Source organism: Panthera onca, chromosome B1 (genome assembly GCF_046562875.1).
Source record: "Panthera onca isolate mPanOnc1 chromosome B1, mPanOnc1 haplotype 2, whole genome shotgun sequence".
NCBI lineage: Eukaryota > Metazoa > Chordata > Mammalia > Carnivora > Felidae > Panthera > Panthera onca.
In genome coordinates this window covers 101,070,379-101,094,904 of record NC_138342.1, presented here as the reverse complement: position 1 = coordinate 101,094,904, position 24,526 = coordinate 101,070,379, and the positions used below count along the sequence as shown (strand labels likewise).

The 24,526-nt window shown below is 35.6% G+C and overlaps 1 long non-coding RNA gene across 1 annotated transcript in view; it reads right to left on the bottom strand.

The window, feature by feature from the left end:
* The window catches only part of LOC132692147 (uncharacterized), a 33,191-nt gene that overhangs the window by 6,625 nt on the left and 2,040 nt on the right, over positions 1–24,526 (bottom strand). The window contains exons 2-3 of the long non-coding RNA XR_009616207.3: positions 24,161–24,220; positions 5,094–5,177 (exon numbers count right to left, since the gene is read on the bottom strand). This is a non-coding gene — a long non-coding RNA (uncharacterized LOC132692147). The remainder of the gene's footprint in view (positions 1–5,093; positions 5,178–24,160; positions 24,221–24,526) is intronic.

Below are 24,526 nucleotides of genomic sequence, written 5' to 3'. Positions count from 1 at the left end.
CTCAGCTGCCTCCATGTTGGCACTTTGCTAAGGGCAAATAAGGGCAATAAATTTTTAATTTATTTTTGAAAAGAAGCATGAGTGAGGAAGGGACAGGGAGAGAGGGGGACAGAAGATCCCAAGCGGGCTATGCTCTGAGAGCAGCAAGCCTGAGGTGGGGCTCAAACTCACAGACTGTGAGATCATGACCTGAGCCTGAGCTGAAGTCAGATGCTCAACCCACTGAGACACCCAGATGCCCCAAAAGGCAATCCTAACCAGACCCCCCAGGATCCTGTGAGTCTTCTTTAGCATATGAAAATCCCTTTGGAAATTTCCTGTATCTCTACCTCCTCAAGGTACATGTTAGCAATCATCCTACAAACATATTGCCCACTAATAAACATCTGAAGGGACTCATGACTAAGGTTTTACTACAGTAATAAATGACCTTATCTTAACAACAGCTAGCCCCTCAAGTTTCCCCTTGTTTCCAAATTCCTTAGAGACTTACACTATCCCTAACCCACTCCCAACCTGAAAGTACATAATCAGTCACCAGTCACAACCCCAGTGCGCGCTCTTTCTGCCCACAGGTCATGTCCCCTATGCTTTAATGAAACCTCCTTTTTGCACTGAAGACGTCTCAAGAATTCTCTCTTGGCCATGGGCTTTGAACCTCACCTCTCCAAACCGCACTAATTCTCCATATATAATACATAAAATCCATACAATTTTCCATTTACTGATGGAACTTGTATGCTTCCATGGACCAGACAATACATGGGGGTCAGCTTGCCAAAGCTGCTTCTCCTGCATTTTCCTCCTTGCCTCACTGCTGTCCCAGGATATGTCATACCTATGCCCATCCAAATTTAATACGGCTATTATCCTGCCATTTAAAAGAACTCTTTATTAGCCTCAATACATACTGAATAAAGTCCAAACAACTTGCTCCAAATTGAAGTCTCTCAACAATCTGGTCTCAAGCTTCTTTTTTCAATTATCTATCACTATCTAACAAAGCTGATCATTGAGCTGCTCCTGAAATATTACTGCCTTCTCCGTATCTTTGAGGTTTCAGCTGACAATTCTTTCTTAAGCAAGCATAACCAACCACCTCCCCTTCTTACATTAAAATTATATTCAGAAGCGGTGGGAGGTTCAGTTGGTTATAAGCATCTGACTCCAGCTCAGGTCATGGTCTCATAGTTCCTGAGCTTGAGCCCTGCATGGGCTGAGCTCAAGCCCCACTTTGGGTGAGCCCTGCTTCTCTCTCTCTCTCGCCCTCACTTAACTTGTACCTTCTCTCTCAAAAATAAATAAATAAGTAAATAAATATACAAATAATAACATTATAATCCTTTTTCAAGACCCAATTTAAATCCTACCTTCCCTCCAAAGTGATTGACTTAAGGGTATCCTCCTGGTCTGAGGCAACCACAGAATGGCAGGTAATAGAAGCTACACTTAAAAGAAAGTTTCCCAAGGGTGTGATCTCAAACATCATAGACTACAAGGCCTCTTGAGAACCAAGTCATAAAGAAAATATCCTTATCCTTTATCCAAGAGACCTTATAGACTTTTCTCCTTTATCAGACAAGAAATAGCTGTTAGTATGGCCAAAAAGCATTGTTTACATTACCCTAAATTCCCTTTTTTAATTAGTGATGGCAAGATCAGAAGCAGTGCAAATGAAAATGGCATAAAGACACAGCCTGTCACTTTTAGAAGTGTTAATGAATGCCCTGTGGATTTTTTTTTTTTTTAATTTCATGAGAACAGACAAGGAAATGTCTCCATAAAACTGTCGATTCTCAGGGAAAAGTGTTAATGTTATGTAAATTAAAATTTGAAAGTCTACTTAACTGAAATCAGCAACACCAAGGGCTGGGCATATGGAAAACACAATTCCTCTGTCCAATCTGCTGAGAGCTCTACATTATCTGTAGCTTTGCCATTTTAGGAATTGTTCCCATTTTATGTTACTATGTAAGCAAGGAGATCTAATTGACTTCAAAGAGATTTTTCCCTGGTTGGGAACTGGTGGGGTGAGGGTGTGTCAGGGAGCAGAAGACAAACCTGATTTCTCTCTGAGAAAATTTCATAAAGCCTAAAGAATTCTTGAGAAATGGAAGTAATTACACTGCCCTGCATGCCCAGAAGACACTTTTCATCCACTGTGATTTCTAAATTTTTCCATAAGGTAAATAGAATTTTTGTTAAAGTTTGAAATGAACTTTTGGGGGGGATTTGGTTATCAATATTAAGAGATAAATAGCATTCCTACTCTTTCTTTATTTTATTTAAATGTTAAAAAGGCAGTTATATTCCCATTCTTTTTCTCATTCCTTACCAGCTTCAGGCAAAAATGTTACCCTCCGGTAGCACAGTTAAAATAAATCATGAAATTATTAGTCATAGTGCATATAATATTTATAAATTTTTAGCTTGACATTAGCTAAGAAAAAGTCTGAGGCTTTCCAACCCGGAAAAGATAGATTGCTCTGTTAAGAATTAATAGATACAGATTATGGATATATAATTGCTTTGGATGACCAGCTACAACAGTGAAGAAAATCTAAGAAGGGTAGGATTATTTTACATAAAGAAATGTAAGATCAGTAGTTTGAGCTAAAACAACAACAACTTTTTTATTTACTTGGAATAATATTTGCTATACAGAGCGATTCACCACTTTTCAGAAGTACACATCACAGTTTAATTTATTCCAGAAATAGCTAGTGAGCAGGTGCCCTTTGTTCCAGGAGCTGTGCAACTTATTGAGAAACAGAGTCACAGCGCTTGACCTCAAAGAGCTCTGTCCAACAACGAAGACGACAATCTAATATCAGCTGCAGTGCAAAATAATACGTGCTGTGATAAAAGCTATTTACAAAATACTATGGAGAAGGGGGAAAGCAAACAGTTGGGAAGCTGTAGTGGTGAATGTAATGGGTGTTTGAAGAAAATTTCATAGAGGAAGTGACCTTTGAGCTACATCGTCCTTGAAAGATGAGAATGATTTCATGAAGCTGAGAAATAAGGAAAGGTCACTCTGGAGACAGTAAGATCAGACTGACGAGAAAAGCCAAAATTACAGAAACCCAAAATAAGCTTGCAGGAACGTTATGTACTCTATTGCTATGATTCTCAAAGTGTGGTCCAGAGACCAGCAGAAAAGCATCCCTGGGAGCTTATTAGAAATGCTGAACCTCAAGCCTCACCCAGATCTCCAGAATCAGGGTCTGCATTTTAACAAGATGCCCTGGAAAGCTGTAGCCACATGAAAATTTGAGAAGCACTGCTCTGGAGCCAAGAGTAACTGGGGGAAGAATGGTGTGAGAAATGAGGATGCAAAGACAAATAATGTCGTTGGTATGTGCCACGAAGTTTATAGTAATCAGAAGGACTGCAGGGGCGTCTTAAGCAAAGGATTGCTATCATCTGTAACTTATAAAAATATAGTTCCAGTGGCCCTGTGGAGATATGTTTGTGTGAAGAGAGCACGGGACACAGGAAAATCAGTTATGGACTACGACGACATGATACGAATGACAGCTACTACATACTGAGTACCTACTACATGCCAGACATCGTGGTATAAATCTTACATTTTATGCGTTGTTTTAAACTTCCTATAATCCCCATTCTGCAGGTGAGAATAAATATAAGAAAACTTTTTAAAAAAAATTTCCAAAGTCATATGACAAGATGCAGAATTCTAACTTCAGTCTAATATCAAAATTTGAGTTCTGTCTCCAAAATATACCCCAAGTTCATCTACTTCACTTCATCTCCACCCTAGTGTAATAACACCATCTTATGAACTACCTCAATAGTTCATGAGCTTCTGCTTCTGCTTTCTATAATCTCTTTTATGCAGCAGCCTAAATGATCTTTTCTTATTATTTTTTTTATTTTTTTAGAGAGGTGCACACGTGTGCAAATGGGGGGCAGGGGGAACAGAGGGAAAAAGGGAGGGAGGGAGGGAGGGAGGGAGGGAGGGAGGGAGAGAGAGAGAGAGAGAGAGAGAGAGAGAGAATGAATCAGCTCCTCGCTGAGCATGGAGACTGAGCCTCGATCCCACAACCGTGGGATCATGACCAGAGTCGAAGTCAAGAATCAGACCCTTAACTGACTGAGCCACATCCAGGTACCCCAAATGATCTTTTAAAAACAGAAATCCTTTATTTATCATCAGAAACAGAATAAAAGGTCAAATTTTTTAACCAAAACCCACAGGTCCATAACAATTTGGTTCCTGCCTATATCTGAGATCTCATTTTGTGACACAATCCCACATCACTGTATTAATCACACTGTATATTGAATAATATCAAGCTTTATTCCCCTTTCAGGATTTTGCCCAGGTCACTCTCATTTCAAGTTTTTTAAATTATTACTTAATACTTTAAAAATACAATCAACTACTCAAAGTAAAAAATGACAACAATGTATTACGGGCTTAATAACATATGTATAAGTAAAATGTATGACAGCAATAGCACAAAGACAGACAGGGAAGTAATGGAAGGACACAATATCCAAAGTTCTTATTCTATATGTGAGGTATTAGAATATCACTTAGAGGTAGACTGTGAGAGGTTACAGATGTATAATATATACTCTGAAATAACCCCAAAAATAAATAGCAGAGAGTTATAATAAACTGACAAAAGGAAGTAAAATGAAATTCCAATAAATTAAACTATTAGATTAACAATCTATTAGATTTTTTAAAATGGGGAAAAGGAATTGTATATATCTGATATAACCAATTAATTTTGGAATTTTATGATATTAATTTCTTGCTCCTAATAGACTGAATTATATTTACAATAATATAATTTTCTCTTTACCTATTATATTACAATCACTTCAAATGCCACAATCAGTTATTTAAAAATGTAAATTAATACATCTTGTTATGGACCACATTATATTTTAAATTGTAATATTTCTTTCCAAGTATAACCAATGGTTCTTCTTTTTGTCATGATTTTCAAACATTCTTAAACAATTTTTAAATTATCTCTAAAGAAAATGATAAATATAAGATAGATATGTCAATGCCTCATAAAATAAGAACATTTTCTCCAAGTTATACCTACCTTCCACATAATTTGGAAGGAAGATTCCTTAGTGGCATGAAGAATGCTAACTCGTTATTCCCATTTCTTTTTCTGGAATTCAAACTGGAGAAAACAAATGAGAGTCAAGTGGCAGGAAATTTGCTTTGACCTTTCTAACTAAACCTTCTGTTATATAAATTTGAACTTTTCCACTGACTGGTAGGTTATATATATATAGAATATCATCAACTGTCATTTCTTTTCAGGGATGAGACTAGATGTGTTCCTGGTACCTTCCTCTGAGGTCTGCTCAATCTACTGAATTAGTTACCTTTATGCTGATTATCCCAGAGTTAAGATTGGGGGAAGGTTGCTGAAATTACCTCTCACATACTGATAGAGAATATATCTATCGGGAGGAGAGCTCCATTTATCTGGGTTTAGGTTGCATGTGGAAATTTATCCATTGTAGGAACCTGACTGTTGTTCCAACCAGATGAAGAGTGACTTACCTGATTGAGAATTTTAGGAGAATGAATTTATTGGTTCAATATAGACCGCTCCTCTCTCAGAGGCGACCTGACCTTGGAAAGTATACATTGGGGTCAACTTTCTGTGATAGACAGTTTTCTGCCATAAGAAGGAGCTTGTGCCTGTCTAAATTAGAGGTGCATATACCTGTTTGGCATAGATTATAAGAAATCCAAATTGTTATTTTACCCAGGTAGAAGTAGTTTAATGAATAAATAACAATTTATGAATGAATAAATAACAATTAGGGAAGGCTTATACTATGAGAAGAATAAATTACATTTTGGGGTTAAGAAAGGTAGAAATACTTCTCAATGAACATATGGAATCCAGAGCCTAAGAGTCAATTTAAAATGCCTATGCTGGAATACTCTGATTCTAAAATTCAGCTTTCTCTTTAATAAAAGTGATATATTAAGTGATTATTTTCTTCTTTCAAAATCCTGCATCTGTCTCTGGATTGGTTCCAGACTTAGGGTAAGGACGAAGGAGTAGTACTTATTGATCCAGTAAACCCCAACACCTTGGTAAATGGGCAGGAAACCTTGAGAATTAAGTAAGAGATGGATGAGGGAGGGGGCAAAATTACACCGGAAATCAGTGTTTTGATCAGGGCTGGGATTTAGTGTATTGAGCTAAGTGAGCTTTGGATCCTGGGTGAGACATGGAGTCGGGCAAGTAACTTGAGATTCTTTCGACAGTGCTGGCTGAACTTGCAGGTGTGGCTGAGGCAGGGATTAGATATTTTTAGGCATTGTTGAATGTAATAATATTTGCAGCTTTTATTGTGTCTTTGAGTCAAGACACAATTCAAGCTTGCATTTTAAGGTCCAACGGCAGATGTGTGGCATGGCCTTAACATGTGGCTGCTTGCTGGGCCTTGTCTGCTTCTGAGATGTGTGTCACCAGCTCTGGGACCCTCAAGTATATAGTCACTGTTCTTGGGATGAGCACCATACAGTTGCAGAATGTGGGGGGTGGAGGAAGCCCTTTCTAGAGAGAAAAACTGCATCTTTTCACATGGTCCACTTCAGTCAAAGGGTCTCTAGCAGCAGATGCAAATGAATCCCAGAGGGTTCTGTTGCCTACACAGCAAGTAAATGATGAAGGTAAGCAAAACAGAAGAAGTTATGGAGAGTTCTTTGATGATAATTATGACTACTTACAGTGTCAGACTAAAAGGCTTTGTGTGTGTGTGTGTGTGTGTGTGTGTGTGTATAAGTTTACTTATTTATTTTGAGAGAGAAAGAATGAGGAATGGCAGAGAGAGGGGGACAGAAGATCTGACGTGGGCTCTATGCTGACAGCAGGGAGCCCGATGTGGGGCTCAAACTCACAAACCGTGAGATCATGACCTGAGTCGAAGTCAGACACTTAACCGACTGAGCCACTCAGGTGCCCCATTAGACTGAAAGTTTTTAAGAATTGTGTGATTTAGAAAGACTACTCCTGTACTAGTGTGCATGATATATTGAAGACAAGAAAACCAGATTGTGGAAGGAGTGGAAAGGCCATCACAACAGAGCAGACATAAAACAGCCAAGGTGTGAGCTAGAGTGATGGTAATTGGGATGAAAACCTGCATCCTGAGTGAGAGACCTGATAAGACTCAGTGACAGCAAGGATGGAGGCAGAACAAAAGTTGGAAGAGCAGTGCTTCCATGATATAAAGAGCAAGCACAAGGGGTCAGTTTGGAAGATGCCATAGACCTATGGGCTTCATAAAGATAGCCATCTGATTGGAAATGTACAGAGAATACCTGGAAAATGCAGAACCATAGTCTAAGGGAGAGACTGGGATTGGAAATTTAGCTATGGAAATCACAGAGGTTATGGCTAATTGAGAGAAAGTGTGTAAAAAGAGAAAAATAGTAAAAGACAAGACACAACTTCCTGCTGGCCTTAAGGAACTAGAAATTAGAACAAAAGGCCATGGAAACCAAGAAACAGACTCTTAACTCTAGAGAACAAACTGATGGTTACCAGAGGGGAGGTGGGTGGGGGATGGGTGAAATAGGTGTTGGGGATTAAGGAATGCACTTGCTGTGAGGAGCACTGGGTGATGTATGGAAGTGTGGAATCACTGTATCGTGCACCTGAAACTAACAATTCACTGTATGTTAACTGACTGGAATTTAAATAAAAACATTAAAAATTAATAAAATAATGAAATATATGCATAAGGGGGAAAAAGCCATGAAAGAAGACAAGAAAGGAAGAGTCAAAGAGATGAGAAAGAAACAACTAAGATTTGTCACAAAACCCAATTAAGAAGGATGGAGAATCTCAAAATATAAAAGGTGCAGGAAAATATTCTGGAGAATCTAAAGTGCATCAAATGTTCAACGGCATTCATTTAGTCATGTAATCAGCAACTGTTACAGAATTCTTAACAGGTGCCAACACTGTGCAAGGTCCTGGGCATAAAATAGAAAAGCCTCAAACTCTTCCTTCTTAGATCTTACAGTGTAGTAAAAGAAATGGCTATTAATCAACTTGACTGTATAAATAAATAATTACCAACTGCAATGAGTGCAATATATGGAAATCCAAGTCTGTATAAATGAGTGTGCACAATAGGGGAACCTTATCTATTTGGGGAGAGTCAGAAAGATAAAGGATGGTTTCCTGGGATCTTGAATATATTTGATACCCACATGTGCAGGAATCCTCTGTTACTGCTATTGGGCTTGCAAGCAAAGAGTGACATGATTGTTCTCATCATTAAAAAAAAAAAAGAACATGAAAACATATATACATTTCCTAGTGCAAACAACTAGACCTCCATTTTGAAAGAAAAGCAATATTAAAGAATTTTTATAATTCATTCATTGTTAAGACATTTTGCACCACTGTTTACAAGGAAAAGACACATCATGAAAAGCAATGTGTGGGAACATTCAAAATTATTTTTTAATAATAATGTGACATATTATACGAGTGCCATAAAAGGAAATGTGTATTTTGGCTTTGATTTCTGCATAAAAATTTATCACTGAAAAAGATATTTTCATTTGGAAATCAATATTTTGGTTCTTAGGGCTAAAGCAAAGGCTTTGCTTGGAAATGTACTTTTTTTTTTTTTATGTTTGTTCATTTTTGAGAGAGAGAGTAGGGGAGGGGCAGACAGAGAGGGATACAGAATCTGAAGCAGGATCTGGGCTCTGAGTTGTAAGCACAGAGCCCAATGCAGGGCTGGAACCCACGAGCTGTGAGATCATGACCTGAGCCGAAGTCAGACACTTGACTGACTCAGCTCTCTAGGTGCCCTGGAAATAACTTTCTTTTATACTTACTGTGAGGACAGAAATCTAGGAACGTAGAGTGCCATGACAACAACCATTGATCAAACACTGATATTCCCATGCAGTTCCTATCTGTTTAATTCATAAAGTTATCTCACAAAATTTGAAAAGCAAAGGCTTTAACACCTCACGCATGCAGTAAAAGTACTAAAAGTTGATTCACCTAAAAATTAAGAAATCAGGTTCAGAAATTGGAGCAGTACTTGTCAGAAAACAACTTTGATGCAAATTATACCATTACCCTCAGAATGTGCTGAAGATTGTGTTCTTAGTATTGCAATATTATAATTTATTTTTTAAAAGCAAAGTTAGACTCCTTTTAGAAACTTTCTTGAGAAACATATTAAAAGTTTGTTGATGGAGTTTCAGATTTCACATTGCATGTGACGTTCAACAGACTACTACTTGTTGAGATTTGGTGTAATATTAAAGAAGAATATCAACAATTATCTGCAAAGGTTATTAAAATGTTCCTCCCTTTCCTAACTATACATTTGTAGGAAGCTGAGTTTTCTTCATATACTTCAACCAAAATAGCACATTGTAACAAATTGAATGCAGAAGCAAATAAAAGAATCCAGCAGTCTTCTGCTATGCCATACACAAAAGGCGTTTACAAAAATGGAAAACTGTGGGGCACCTGGGTGGTTCAGTCAGTTAAGCATCTGACGTCAGCTCAGGTCATGATCTTGCAGTTTGTGGGTCTGAGCCCTGCATTGGGCCCTGTGCTGACAGCTCACAGCATGGAGTCTGCTTCTGATTCTGTGTCTCCTGCTCTCTGCCTCTCTCTCTCAAAAATAAACATTAAAAACAATTTTTTTAATAGAAAATTGTGCTGTCCTCAACAGATCTTGTTTTGTATTGGAAAAACTATATTACTTATGTTAATATATAATGGTTATTCATCATTATTTTTAAATGAATTAATTTCTCAGATTTAACATCTAATGTAATAACCATAGATGTAATATAAAGAAAAGGCCTTTGAGAGTCTTCAATAATTTTTGAGACTACAAAGTTGTGCTGAGATCCTGGATAAATATATGGTTATTATTCGTTATTTGGGATCATTCTTGGGATGCTTTAAACACAACATACTTCTCACAGTTTAGGATGAAACTGTAACTTTCAGTGAGTGGTTTACTTCAACAGCATGGCCAAATTAGTAGTGCCAAGGAAAGGACAGAGGATTTGTCCTTGCAGGTATTTGCCTTTACAGAGATTTCAGAGGACAGGGAAAAATCATTGTCAAACTACACATTACCTATGCTGAGATTGTAAAGTATATGTTGTTTGAAACTGAAAATAGCTATATTTCTTCCAAATTATAAAAAAAATCATTAAAAATGTAAGCCAATTCCATAAAAAAAAGAATTTATCCATCACCCAAAGACAGTGTTAACATTTTAGTATCTTTTCTTTCAGACACGTTTTTCGTATTATAGTGTTTGTGTGTGCATGTGAATGTGTGTGTATGTCTAAGGAAGAAATAATCCATGTGTAAACTTAGCTACAAGAGTTCTATGATAAAAAATTTCAGCTTGGAAATCTCTGGATTCTGAAAATCACGGGGGGTTGAGTAAGAAAGCTATCATATAAAGTTAAGTGTTAATTCCACTAAATCAAATGTAAACTGCCTTAAATGCTACAATAATAAAATTAAGTTTTAAAACTAAAATGTAGCTGAGTAACATATCTGGACATTAAACTACTTTCCAATTAGGGGCACCTGGGTGGCTCAGTCAGCTAAGCATCCAACTTCGGCTCAGGTCATGACCTTACAGTTCGTGGGTTCGGGCCCTGCATCAAGTTCTGTGCTGACAGCTCAGTGCCTGGAGCCTGTTTCAGATTCTGTGTCTCCCTCTTCCTCTGGCCCACCCCCACTCATGCTCTGTCTCAAAAATACATAAACATTAAAAAAAAAAAACTTTAGGGATCTTAATATACAGAAGCCATTCTAATCATATTTAAATGCTATTACAAGTTAGAATAAGCACAAGTGAATTGTCACAGTACTATTCTTATATTTGGTTTATTAAGAATGCATATATAAAAAAAAAGAATGCTTCTATTTTAAAAATCTTGTCTCACTGGATCTCTACCTTATCTACCAAATTTAGCTTTAAAATCTTACTTAAAAAAGTAATGTAACCCTATACATTCACCAACATTTAAGTCATGTGAAAGGTAGGAAGTAATTAGTATCAAATGTTTCTTAAATTAAAGACCATCTGCTTTTAATTTTTCCTCAGATGTCTTATCCACCTTCACTATAGAAAATATTAACTTTCCACAGATTAAGCATGATTGAAAAAATTTCTAAGAAGGAGAAAAACTGGTAGAACTGACCATTATACACTAAAGTTGAAATGATAACATCCAAAAATGTGCAGGTGAATGCTTTTTTCTTAACTACCTGGCAAATGTTTCAACCCAAGGACTGCGCTCCTAAAAAAGGAAATAAATACTCAAGTGGCCTTCTGAATTATTTTATGTATCATGTTCAGGCATTACTGATGAATTCCAGTAATCAGATTTTGAAGAACAATTATCTGAAATAATTTACTGAAGAGATTTTTTGGTTATACCATAGTAAAAAGTATCATTGTATTTCAATATATCTTAGATTAAATGAGTTGTTTTGAGCAAAATAAACTCAATTTTTTGAGTTTTAACTGAATACAAAGTTTTAACTGAATACAAAGTTTATAAACTTTAATTTTAAATGATTTCTTCTTGGGGCACCTGGGTGGCTTGGTCGGTTAAGCGTCCGACTTTGGCTCAGGTCATGATCTCACAGTCCGTGAGTTCGAGCCCCATGTCGGGCTCTGTGCTGACTGCTCAGAGCCTGGAGCCTATTTCAGATTCTGTGTCTCCCTCTCTCTCTGCCCCTCCCCTGTTCATGCTCTGTCTCTCTCTGTCTCAAAAATAAATAAACGTAAAAAAAAAAAAATTTAAATGATTTCTTCTTGATTTCAAAGTTGTCTTGCACATTGCTCATTTACACATGATACGTATATGAACCAAAAAGGCATCAGACATGAAGAAAGGCAGTTACAGACTAATGTAAACAATAAAATAAGAATCATGTTAACTTGCCATTGTATTTTCAGCTTAAAAAATGCTAACTTAATAATTAAATTATTGTCATTAAGGAGCATATTTAATTAATATGAAGAGCACTTACTAAAAACATTCACTTGTTTTAGATGTTATCAAAATCACAGTTTAATCCAAATGGACATAAAAATGTTGGACTTCAAATAATGCCATTTATATGCATGTAGATGTTCTCACAGGCTGTATAAAGTCCCCACCATGTTCATTTTAAGATGGATATATACAGCATTTACTTCAGTTCACAAAGTGTGGGCATAAAACAATCTACAGAAGCTTTTTATAGGGTTTAAAAGAGTTCTAATCACCCATGCCAACTGCACTCCTCTCTCAACACAAAACTGCTTTTGAAACCAAGCATTCATTTGCTAAAACAAGGCATCTGCTGTTAAAGAGATTGATTATCCTGGGGCCTGACCTAATTGGGAGATTAGATATGCTTCTCTACTATGGATGGCATGGTTTATAAAGAAAAAAAAATTAGACCCAAAAAAGAGCAAACTTCTTTTGGACTCCAGTGCACTTTTATTTATTTCTAATTTTCTTTAAACAGAAACAAACAATATTGTGAGTATCAGGTTGGTGAAATTAGTGTGTTATGAGTTAAAAATTCATTGAGTCTACCGTGTCGTTTCTTTAGTAACAGGTACACATTCACTTTCACCACAGAAACCAAACATTACCAAAAAATGTCATTTTGGTCATATCCTACTGAGTTAAGATCATTATACAATATAGCACACACACACACACACACACGCACACTCACACAAAATCTGGCCTTTTACTGATGCTATCATTTCGGTGTTTTCTATTGCCAGTTAGGTGTCGGTTTTTCCCCCAAACACAGACATCACCTCATTGCTGTGGCTAATTGCATTTTTCTTTCTAGTCTTTGACAACCAGACCTTTGTTAATGCTATTCACCAATATATCAGACTCAGGTCATCCATCCAAAACATGACAAAAGACCCAGATGCTCATGTAAATTGCACTCCCCAAAAGTACTGCCCTCTTCCTCCATGCAGATACAGATCTGTGACCCCCTCCCATTTTTGTACACTCCCTTTGTTTTCACTCAATCTTTCATGGTTGGAAAAAGTGGTTTTTATAGGCTTTAAGAAACACTATACTTTGTTTACAAAATAAGTCAAATAATCAAGTTAATCATGAAATCAGATAAATTTTCCATACAAAATTTAAAAAAAACGCTTATTTCAGTTGAATTTCAAAATGGGGATTCATTTTCCACAATGAAGACATTTTCTATCCACTTTTTAACCTTTCCTGAGCTCTCAAGATAAAACTAAGTTTGATTGTCCTCTTTCACTGAATAAAAAAGTTTTCACGTAGAAGTGTCCAAGCAGAAGTGCAGGGCTAAATCATTTCCAAAATATCCCTTAATTGAAAAGTCAATCTTATGTACTTGATGCTTTCTTATTGCCTTCAGGATAATTTGTGTCAAGCATTAATCACTCAAAATTTCTACTTTCCTAAAGCCTTAAGTAACTTGAAAATAATTTTGAGATACTTAAAAATTACTATAATTCTGCCTTTAAAGGAAGATTATTAGGGATTCAAACGGCATAGGCAACACACTGTGTGTGTGGAGATACATCCATATTTCAGGCTCAAGACTTCTTTCCATTCATTTTCCACCTTTTATATATTTTCACCTCATATACTTAAATGCTCACCATGTTTTAGATACTAAGTCACTGGAAGAGAAGGCAGAAACTGGTAATTTATTAAGTAGAAAAACAATGTATCCAGATAGGAACCAACAGCAATATTCAGTATTTTAAGGAAAGCATCAAGATCAAGTTAATATATATGATATTCTGACTTTAAAGAGTTTCAATTTGAATAAAATTGAGTGAAAATTACTAAAATGATAAGAAATCTGCAGGGTTACTAGAGCTACTGCTATCCTTACCTTCTACTCACAAATACAACCACACTAAGTTTAACATGCTCATCTGTCAGTTATAATACCAAGAAAAAAAAAGGCAGAAATACTTTACGGAATTTATATAATAAAATGACGTAAAACATTAGTAACCATTAAACCTTAGCAAATACTATGGAATATGGCAGTAAAATTAGGAACTGAATGACTCAGGAATGACTCAGGAACTGAATAGCATCAGTTTATTGGAATCTTCCATGGTAAAGCTGAAATGTGCAGTCCTACTCTTTGAATCAAGTCAGAACTTTGCAGGGCTCACACAAAAAGAGCAGTGGGAGACAAACTAAATAAGGCCAAAAGGAAAGAGTAGGAACTAAGAAGAAGACTGAAAGTTTGGAGGAATTAAAGAACCAGAAATCAAAGTCACCAAAAATAGGGGAAAAGAAAGGGGAGACTGATGAATCTAAGAAAATGAAGCAAACCCAGGGATTCTCCTGATTAATTAGAGTACTCACTGCAATTTAAACAGTAAAGAAAACAGTCTTGAGTTCTTCTTGCCTAGACTGTTACTATAGCTTTCCAATGTGTATTTCACATCAGCTACCATCATGTTACTAAAACATGACTTTAATTATATTTTTCCCAACTTCAAAAACTTCCAGTGGCTTTCTCATGTCTGCTGCGGAAAGCCTCAACTTGTCAGCCTGCCACACAAGACTCCCTAGAACCCAGATGTGATTTAAGTACATGAAGACTGCGTCCTGGGTAAAGTGGGCTAGTTTGGGGCTTACACACTTTTGGTCTATTAAGTACTGTGTCTGTAATGTCTACATCCAATGTCTACCTAGATGTCTATATCCAAAAACGTTATTGTCCTACGTTTTCTTTATGACCCACATCAGACTTAATGTTCTCCATTTAACCTTGCCTTACCATCACCTGTCTTTGTCTGATGAAGTTCCAAGTACTCTTCAAGTTCTATGTCCTTCAAGAAATATTCCCATAGTTATCTTTGAATTCATTTTCTATTTACTGCATACATTCACTTGATTTATCTTATACCTCCTTATTTGTAGCTATTTTAGTGTATTGGCTCTGCAACTAGATTTGCCTGGAAAAGACTGTGTTTTTCCCCGTTGTCTCCATACAACTCTACATCATGAGGTAAGTAGTACTCAGTAAAGCATCCATCAAGGAACAAGGCTCTGTACTGTTATTTCTCCTTGGTTGATTTCTCTTTCAATTCCCCATAATGGCTGCTCCAAAAATCTTTCCAACCCTTTTTCTTGTCTGCTTCTCTTTGCTCTTCCCCACTTCCCTATCTTGCCTCCTCATCCGTTGAGAAACTGAAGGCTATTTCTCACTTCACTTAATGTTCCATGAAAAATAAGAATTTACCTATACTCTGCCTCTCCTTTCTTGAATATTTTGATTTTGAAAGAGGGAAATGTCTCTTTTAAGGCTTATTCTCCATTTGGGCCCTTGATGCTACCGCTTTTTGTGGTCTCCAATGTCTGGCTCTATCAGTTACACCTTTCCAACTTTCAACTTCAATTTTTATATTTCTCTGCCTCTCCCTTCCTCTTTATTTTATTCCTAAAAATAAAATTCCCCACACCCAGCAATCACTCATATTATTTCCCCACTCTCCAATTTCCTTACCAACAGACCTTTGCTGTCTCCTTATCCCTTCCAAACTCCTGGTGAAAGACTTCTGTCCCCTACCATGTGACCCAAATTACTTCCTCTTAGTTCAACAAAGATCTTCTAAGTATAAAATCTGATGTTTTCCCAGTCATTATTTGTGGTTTGTGTACTAGACTACCAAAATAGTATTTTTTTTCCACCTAACTCAAATAGGTATCCCAGATTTTTACAGCATCCATTCCTCTCATGATTTGCCTCCTACTTCTCCACTTCCGAGTTTCTTTCATTGTTTCTTTCTCCACGTATCATTGTATTAGTCATTACTCCCAGATCCCTCCCGGAGTCTTTTCTCTTCCTGACCTAAACTCACTTGAAGGAAAACTAATCCAACTGCACAAACTTGGTTATCATCTCCATGTATACACTTCCTCTATGACCTCTAAGATTCCAGACTTTATTCTTCAGAGATCAACCAAACACATCTGATCACATTTTCAAAATGCCTCTCAGATTTGTCATCTCTTTGCATTCTTAAAGTACTGGATATTCTTTCTTGTTCTCTTTTGTCAGGACTATCCAGAGTTGGTAAGCTGAGCAGTGGGCTGGATTTCAATTACCATTCTGTCCCTTGGCCAGAGCATTTATAAAGTGCACAAAATATGAAACTACTTCTATCATTGTAATCCTAGTCAGGGTACCCATTTTGGCTGCCTACTCTTAATCAGAAGAGCCAGTGCTCTACCCTGGGCCCTACCTCTTGTCTCTCTTCCTCCATTTTTGGCCTCTTCTCCTTGCTTCAACCTTTATCTTAAACTGACAGTCTTCCCTCCTACCTTGAGTATCCATTAGGTTTCCAGCCATTCAGTTACATTGTATTCCACTGTTAGATGAATCCTAGGAGTTTCACATCAGGAATGGAGGGAGGGTCAGGACATAAGGACCCACTATGGATTACCTCAAGGTAGATTATCTAAAATATAGCCCAGTATTTTACACTTTCAGAATTCACATCCTGCTACAGTGCCTGGCAGAAAATAAGTGCTCAATGAATGTTAGCTATTATAATTATCTCTTGCTTGCCCTAATGTCAACAGAGTGTCTGTCTGTCCTCACCTTTTCCTTAAGCTGCATTAACTAAGGGCTTCTTTAGTTATCCTAAACCCAACATGTACCAGACTCAAGAAAGGTGCTTGGGAAAGTGGGGGAAAGCTATCTAAATAATTATAATAATAATCATTAGCACTAATTTAACAATAACAATATATTAACCATAAACCAAATTTTTGGTTATATTATCTCATGTAATCTTCCAAAAACTTTATGGAACAAGTATTATTGCTACTTCCAGTTTACAGATGAGGAAAAAAGACCTTATATAATCCTTCTTAAATTGTCCAGATATTCTGCCTTTAAAATGTTTCTCTAGAACATGAGAGGATGACGTCCTTTTCTTGCACACCTGTCTGTGAACTCTGCTTATGGTAGATTGGTTGGAGACTGCTGCTTCCTCAGACAATTCCAAGACTCTCCACCTCTATGCTACCAGTAGTAAAGTTTTTTCATGTGATCCAAGGGGACTTTTACCATACAAGAATTTTTTGAAACTCCTTAGAGCGCTTTTATTCTGTGCCTTCAGCAGGTTTAAGTGGAAAATGAATGGTGTTCAAAAGTTTGGGGCACCCCTTCCCAATGAAAATAATGTATTTTCCTCACAGGATTGGTGTGACAGAAGCCAGCATGGAAAATGATAGTTCAAATTTCCACACAAGCAAGTCAGCCATCCAAGCTACATTTACTCCATATTTACCTGGGAGAGAGGGCAAGCCAGGAACACCATCATCCCCAATTCAGGGTGCCTTATCCTTCAACCAATAGGGTTTATGCACACATACTTTTTTTTTTCTTTTTTTTTAATGTTTACTTATTTTGAAAGAGAGAGAGGAGCACAAGCGCAGGAGAGAAAGAGAGAGAGGGAGACAGAGAATCCCAAGAAGGCTCTGCCCACCAGCTCAATTCATGAACCGTGAGATCATGACCTGAGCCAAAACTAAGAGTTGGACACCTAACTCACGGAGCCACCCAGGCATCCCTCTGCATACATACTTTTAACTGATGATTTCCAGTGGAAAATGTGCACAAAACAATCCGTCGGGGGGCAGGAAGAACTGTTAGAACTTCTATTTACATTGACTTTTTAATCTAAGAAAATGAGCTGTGGTAAAATGTAGCAAATGGATTGGCACCACTACCTTCACACGGTCTACATATCAGAAAGTCACAGATCACTCACTATGGGTATATCTTGAGGAAATGAAGGCCAACCAGTTCAAATTTAATTGCCCTCCCCTAGCACTCAGTACTGTGCTAACAACAGTTTCAGGAAAATTAACACTCAGGATGTTCTTTCGAAGAAAGAGTGACTGTTTTAAATGAATAAGCAAATGTTTTTCAAAAGACAGTCACACTGCTGAGAGGGCATGTTTGTATCAATTTTTTTAAAAAAAATCTATACAATTGAAAAACTTGGAAACCAATTTTTCTAATCTATTTATAATTTTTCTAAACTACAAATTAGTTCCGAAGGCTATTAAAAGATAGAAACAATCAGTTCAATTAGTTCCAAACTAATAGGAAAATGAGTTTTCATATTTTTAAGAAATGGGTCAAAACTGCTTTAAACCTTTGTTTAGACCCATTTATTAAAATTATAAAAATACAAATTAAAATAAATAGTAAGTCAACAATGAACTTCTTCCATTTGCATCTTCATGTTTTTGTGATATATTCTTTTTTAGCTCTGATGGTCAAAAAGCCAAAAACAACAAGCTCAAAAACAAACAAACAAACAAAACCCCAAGTATTAAAATAAGCCAAACTAAGTATCAGACTATTATTTATTTTTTAATTGTTTTTAATGTTTGTTTATTTTTGAGAGAGAGACAGAGAGCAAGCAAGGGAGGGACAGAGAGAGAGGGAGATAGAATCCAAAGCAGGCTCCAGGCTCTGTGCTGTCAGCACAGACAGCCTGATGCAGGGCTCGAATTCATGAGCCATGAGATAATGAGCTGAGGTGAAGTCAGATGCTCAACCAACTGAGCCACCCAGGTGCCCCTAAGTATCAGACTTTTAAATCATTCTTTACAAAAAATTAAACTAAATTTTAAAAAAATAATGAGGCGTATTAACCACATAAATTTTAAGTCATTAATACATTTAGTGAAAGTAAAATAATTTATGTTCTAGTGATATAACAAGAATAATTTTATTTTTTAAGAGAGAGAGAGTGCACGTGTTTAAGTGGGGGAGAGAGATTGAATCTTTAGCAGTCTCCATGCTCAACAAAAAGCCCAACATGGGGCTCAATCTCATGACTGTGAGATCATGACCTGAGCTAAAATCAAGATTCAGACACTTAACCAACTCAGCCACCCAGAAACCCTATAAAAATCATTTTTAAAAGAAACATTTCTTTATCTCATCTTTCTTAATTTCTAACATCTGTGTATGTTTTAAATATATATATAAATATTTATTATGCTTATATACATAAAATATAAATATAGCTTAGAAAATGTTTATAATTTAGAGATAAATAAACTTATATTGATGAGTATTCATCACTTTTTCGGTTACTGACGGGATACACCATAAACAACAAGATCTTGGAGAAAAAGGAGGGTACATGCACATTTCCAGAGTCCTTCAAATAACCTTGCTTCAAGTTCAGATACACTTGAGGCATTAGGTAACTTCCTGCCCTTCCCACACTCCTGATCTTTTTCCTAAAGTGGCAGCCATCCTAGGTATAGAAACACATAACTTCGTAAGTCCTTAAGATGTTCAACCATATTACAACAGTATATTTGGCTGCTTTTATGAGTTAAATATTATAATTTCTTATTAACCTAATGGAAACTAAAGATAACTCAAATTTAATAAAACTCTTACTGTAAAATTCCAGAAATAAAAAGGAACATATCTTATTAATAATTCTTTAATTATACAAACTCATAACCACACCTCACTTAAGAATAACAAAATTCTGTGAACACATTTTAAAATATCTAAATGCTAGTCTGTTGTTTCTCATACTAGGACTGCAAGAATATTCTTGGAGATACACAAATTAAATGAAACTTCAAGTTTCCTTTTATTTTGATATCAATGTAACACAAGCTTAAAAAGGTACATTCTGGATCATCCAAAAGACTACACTAAAAAAGATAATTGCCATCTATTTCAGTGTGAAAAGTTAGCACCTTTATTTACAACTATACTGAGACTAAGCAATAATAAAAAGACAGCATTTAATTTTTAATCCACTTGGTCTCCAAAACTAAACCTGCAACTCTAGAGTTTCAGGAAGCTTTTTTGTTGTCAGTTGATGCTAAATAGATTATGCACCTTACTCAAGAATAAAAAACACTGTCATATTCAATTTATAAGTGGGAAATCCCAGCAGAAATAATAGAATTAATGTGCATGACTGATCTGTAACCTGATAAATACGGCTTGACTACTATATTCTTTGAATGAGCTATAAACACAAGATGCAAGTCAGGTTATAAGAGAACTGTTCCAATTTAAAAAGCCAGTTTATCTAAATAGAAAAATATAACCAAATTTAAAGTAAGGTGATTTTTCATGTTTTCACAAAGCTTTTTCTTCCCATAAATACTTTATAAATTGATATTCATAACTATTTAAGAAAGATCCAAACTTATTGTTTATTTATTTTATTTTGTCTATAGCACTCTTCAAAAAAATATCTTCCATTTACTTAAGTAACATCATGGTCTAATTATCAGTCGATATATTTAGCACAACTAATTCATCTTTATTTACATATTAGACAACAACACAAATAACCCTACATACAGAATATTCAGAAACAACAAACTAAAAATGTACACTAGGCATAAAATGTTAAATCAAATTTAATATGTAATTATAAAATCATTTAAGAAATTATATCTATTTTTATTAATTTAATAGCAACCATGGCTTTTTAATTCTTCACAGAGGCTTTGTGTTGGTAGTTTTATATCTGAAATTGTTCTAAGTTGTTTTGAATTTCAATTATATTTTAAAATACACTGTGCTATCAAATCTAACCGATTGCAGAACCCATTCTTCATATATATATTTCACACACATATTCTATCAAACAGTCTCTGGGGATTAAATATGAGTAAGATTATCACCTACCTTTCAAATTACACCTTTCGTTACCTAATCATGATTGAGCCATGAAAAGACTTCCAAGTGACTATATGCCATTATCATTAGAGAATTATAATAAAATACCAAAACAAAATCATGGTAATACTTTCTGGTAAAAACTGCTCATAATTTTCATTACAAGAACTTATGAATTATTAATATGTTTCAGTAATATTTTTTCCTAACTTTTACTAAAGATAAGATTATAATATTCTATATGTACAACTGGATCATTAAAAATTATAAATTACACCAGTATAGAGATATATATGTTCACTTTATTAAGCCATTGCTTATTAATAAAATGTCATAATTCAAATTGTTGTGCTATCTTTTTGAATATATAAGCCAACAATCAAAGAAAGTCCTTAGGAGGAAAGTATGTGACGAAAATGGGTCTTTATGACAATATCCTTTTTAAAAAAAAAAAGCCAGTTCTCCAAACTGACATAATTAATAATTATTACCTATGTACACAATAATTTTTTCTCAAAATTTAAAGATTTTTTTTAATGTTTATTTATTTTTGAGAGAGAGAGAGACAGAGCGCAAGTAGGGGAGGGGCAGAGACAGAGAGACACAGAATCCCAAGAAGGCTCCAGGCTCTGAGCTGTCAGCACAGAGTCTGATGTAGAGCTCAAACTCACCGACCTGGGCCAAAGTCCTCTGCTTAACCAACTGAGACACCCAGGTGCCCCAGTTTTCCCCAAAATTTATTAAATGAATTTCTTATTAATATTATCATAAAGATAAGTATCCCTCACTGTTTTATCAGATTTAGAATAAACTGTTCTATGTCAAGATATTGGCCTCGAGAATAAAATAACACCTAGTGATTTGAAGGAAAATGCTCATAAGTCTGTAAAAATAATGATTCAACTATCTAAAATGTTTTCTTTTCCATGTATAAAAATATACAAATTAAATGTAAATATGAATAGTGATTTATTACTATTACTGGTTACTATTTATCACTGATACATTAAATGTTTAAAAGAAAGATATGAATTCTATAATATATCATGATTTAACACTTCATTCTGATGTATTCCACATATACAAATACCTTAGAAGCCACTGAATATACTTTTCTTTTATTTTACTTTGAACAGAAGCACAAATTGAAGCATATTTACACTGAATTTTTAAAAGGTATTATTTCATATGCAAACAGTGCCATCTTGTGGCAGCTGAAACTATGTGTATTGACATAAAATTCATTATGGATTGTAATTGCCATTTTCTTGACAAGTTATGTGTACAGCTTATTGAATAAAAACCTTTAACCTAAAATCAGTTGATTTTTGTAAAAATAACCTTTAAAACAAGAGTATTAATTAGCATGTCTTCAAACTGATAAAATTTTTAAAAAAGACTAAGAACCCTAGATTCTACCATTAAATCTTCTAACTAGATATTGAATCTTAGACTAACCATGTAGCCACTCAGGACCTCAGTTTCCTCAACTAGTAGATTGTTTAAATCATTAAATTACTTTCAGTTTAAGGTTCCATTTGATTCTAGCTTTAGAAATGCTTATTTCTGGTTTTAGCAGCCTAATATGGACTATAGGCCTGTTTATGACACACTTTTTCATAGGTATCTCTTTTCAAAACAAACATGTGTTTGGTTATGCTCTCTGCTTGAATTTTCTTCAGAAATAAATCTTAAGTTATGTTTATACTTCTCACTGTCTAAATAGCTTTCCTCTAAACATCAGAAAGACTTCATTGAATTGTAAACAAAACTAAACTCAAGTAACTGAAAATAAGGGTTTTTTTTTTTTATTTATTTTGAGAGAAAGAGAGGGAGCATCTGTGTACCAGAGAAAGAGAGGGGGCACTAGACAAAGAGTGGGGGAAAGGCAGAGTGAGAGGGGGAGAGAGAATCACAAGTAGTCTCCTTGCTGTCAGCACTGAGCCCTACATAGGGCTGGATCTCATGAACTGTGACATCATGACCTGAGCTGAAATCAAGAGTCAGACACTTAACCAACTGAGCCACCCAGGCACCTCCCAAAAGCAAGTTTTTAAAAAACATTCTGTAAAGATAAGATGGTTTAAATAAAATAGGTCAATATCAAACAAAACACTCAAAAATTAATAGGGGGACTCTTGGGTGGCTCAGTGGGGTAAGTGTCTCTTAGTTTCTGCTCAGGTCATGATCTCACGGTTTTTGGAGTTCCAGCCCCACATGTGGCTCACACTGAGTGTGGAGCCTGCTTTGGATTCTCTGTCTCCCTCTCTCTCTTCCCCTCCCCCACTTATGCTGTCTCTCTCAAAATAAATAAAATTTTTTATAAAACTATTTTTATCATTTATTCATTTTTGAGAGACAGAGACAGAATGTGAGCAGGGGAAGAGCAGAGAGAGAGGGAGACAGAGAATCCAAAGCCATGGGATCATGACCTGTGCCAAAGTTGGACGCCTAACTGACAGAACCACCCAGGCATCCCCAAAATAAATAATTTTTTTTAAAAGTTAAAAAAAATTAATAGGAAATAAATCTCTCCAAAGTTTCTAGAATCTTAAGTGTTATTGTGTTAAATAAATAGAATAGGCTCAGAGTTTGGGCAGCTCTTCCTAACATCTCCATAGATTTGACCAACACTATCCTGTTGGATTTATCTATATTCCCAATTCTTGCCTCCAAATACCTTGCTCTGATATAGATCTTCTTATTCAAACTCTTACACATCCATCTAGTCCAGGGTCTCAACTTCCTAGGCCTGCATTACTAAAATATCCATTGTGGTCTACTGTTTTTCAAAAAGTAACATAAGGATCATTTGGGATGCTGATTAACATAGGTCATCTCCTAGAGCCCATAGAGTAGACTGTCCAAACAGAAATCTAACATGAGTCACACATGTAATTTTAAATGTTCTTGTAGTCAGATTAAAAAGCTAAAATGAAACAAGTGAAATTAATCCAATGCATGTAAAAATATCATTTCAATATGTAATCAATTGAAAAACATAATATTTTACATTCTTTTTCTTTTATAGTAAGTCTTTGAAATCAGGTATTTTTATACTTATAGCATATGTCAATTTGGACAAGCACACTTCAAGTGCCTAAGAGCCATCTGTGGCTAGTGGTTATGGTATTGGACTGCATTAGATTTGGAGAAGGGGGAATAAAAGCCAGGAACGTACATATAGCAAAATACCAAAGTGATTCTTTCACACTCTCAAGTATGAGGGCCACCACTCTAGACTGTCCTGTACATAATCCATTCTACAACCACTACTGAAATTTACACCTGAGAAAATGCCCCTTTAATTATGTCAATTCTAAGAAACTACATATCCCTGGTACCTCCAATTAAATCAACTCATGTGGATATTCAAAGCTTCCAAAATGTGGCCTCACCTCATTCATCCAATCGGTTCTCCAATTTGAAAATGTCTTGGGCTCTTCCATGAAATTTTCCTAGGGAAATATTAAAATGATCATTCAATCAACAAATATTGATGAAGTACCCATAAAATGTCAACATGGATCCTCCATGGTAAAAGGGAAGATGTAACACAAATCGTTACATAATTATTACAATTCCATTATTTTCATTGTAACACTGAAAGCAATGCTCTGAAATAGTACTAATGAGATGCTAATATAGAGCAGGACCTTATAGAGAGGTCAAAGAAAATTTCTAGAATACAGTTACATTTAAATAAAAAAAAAGAATATAAATATAATTAGAAATCTGAACAGATAGAAATTTCTAGGCAGAGA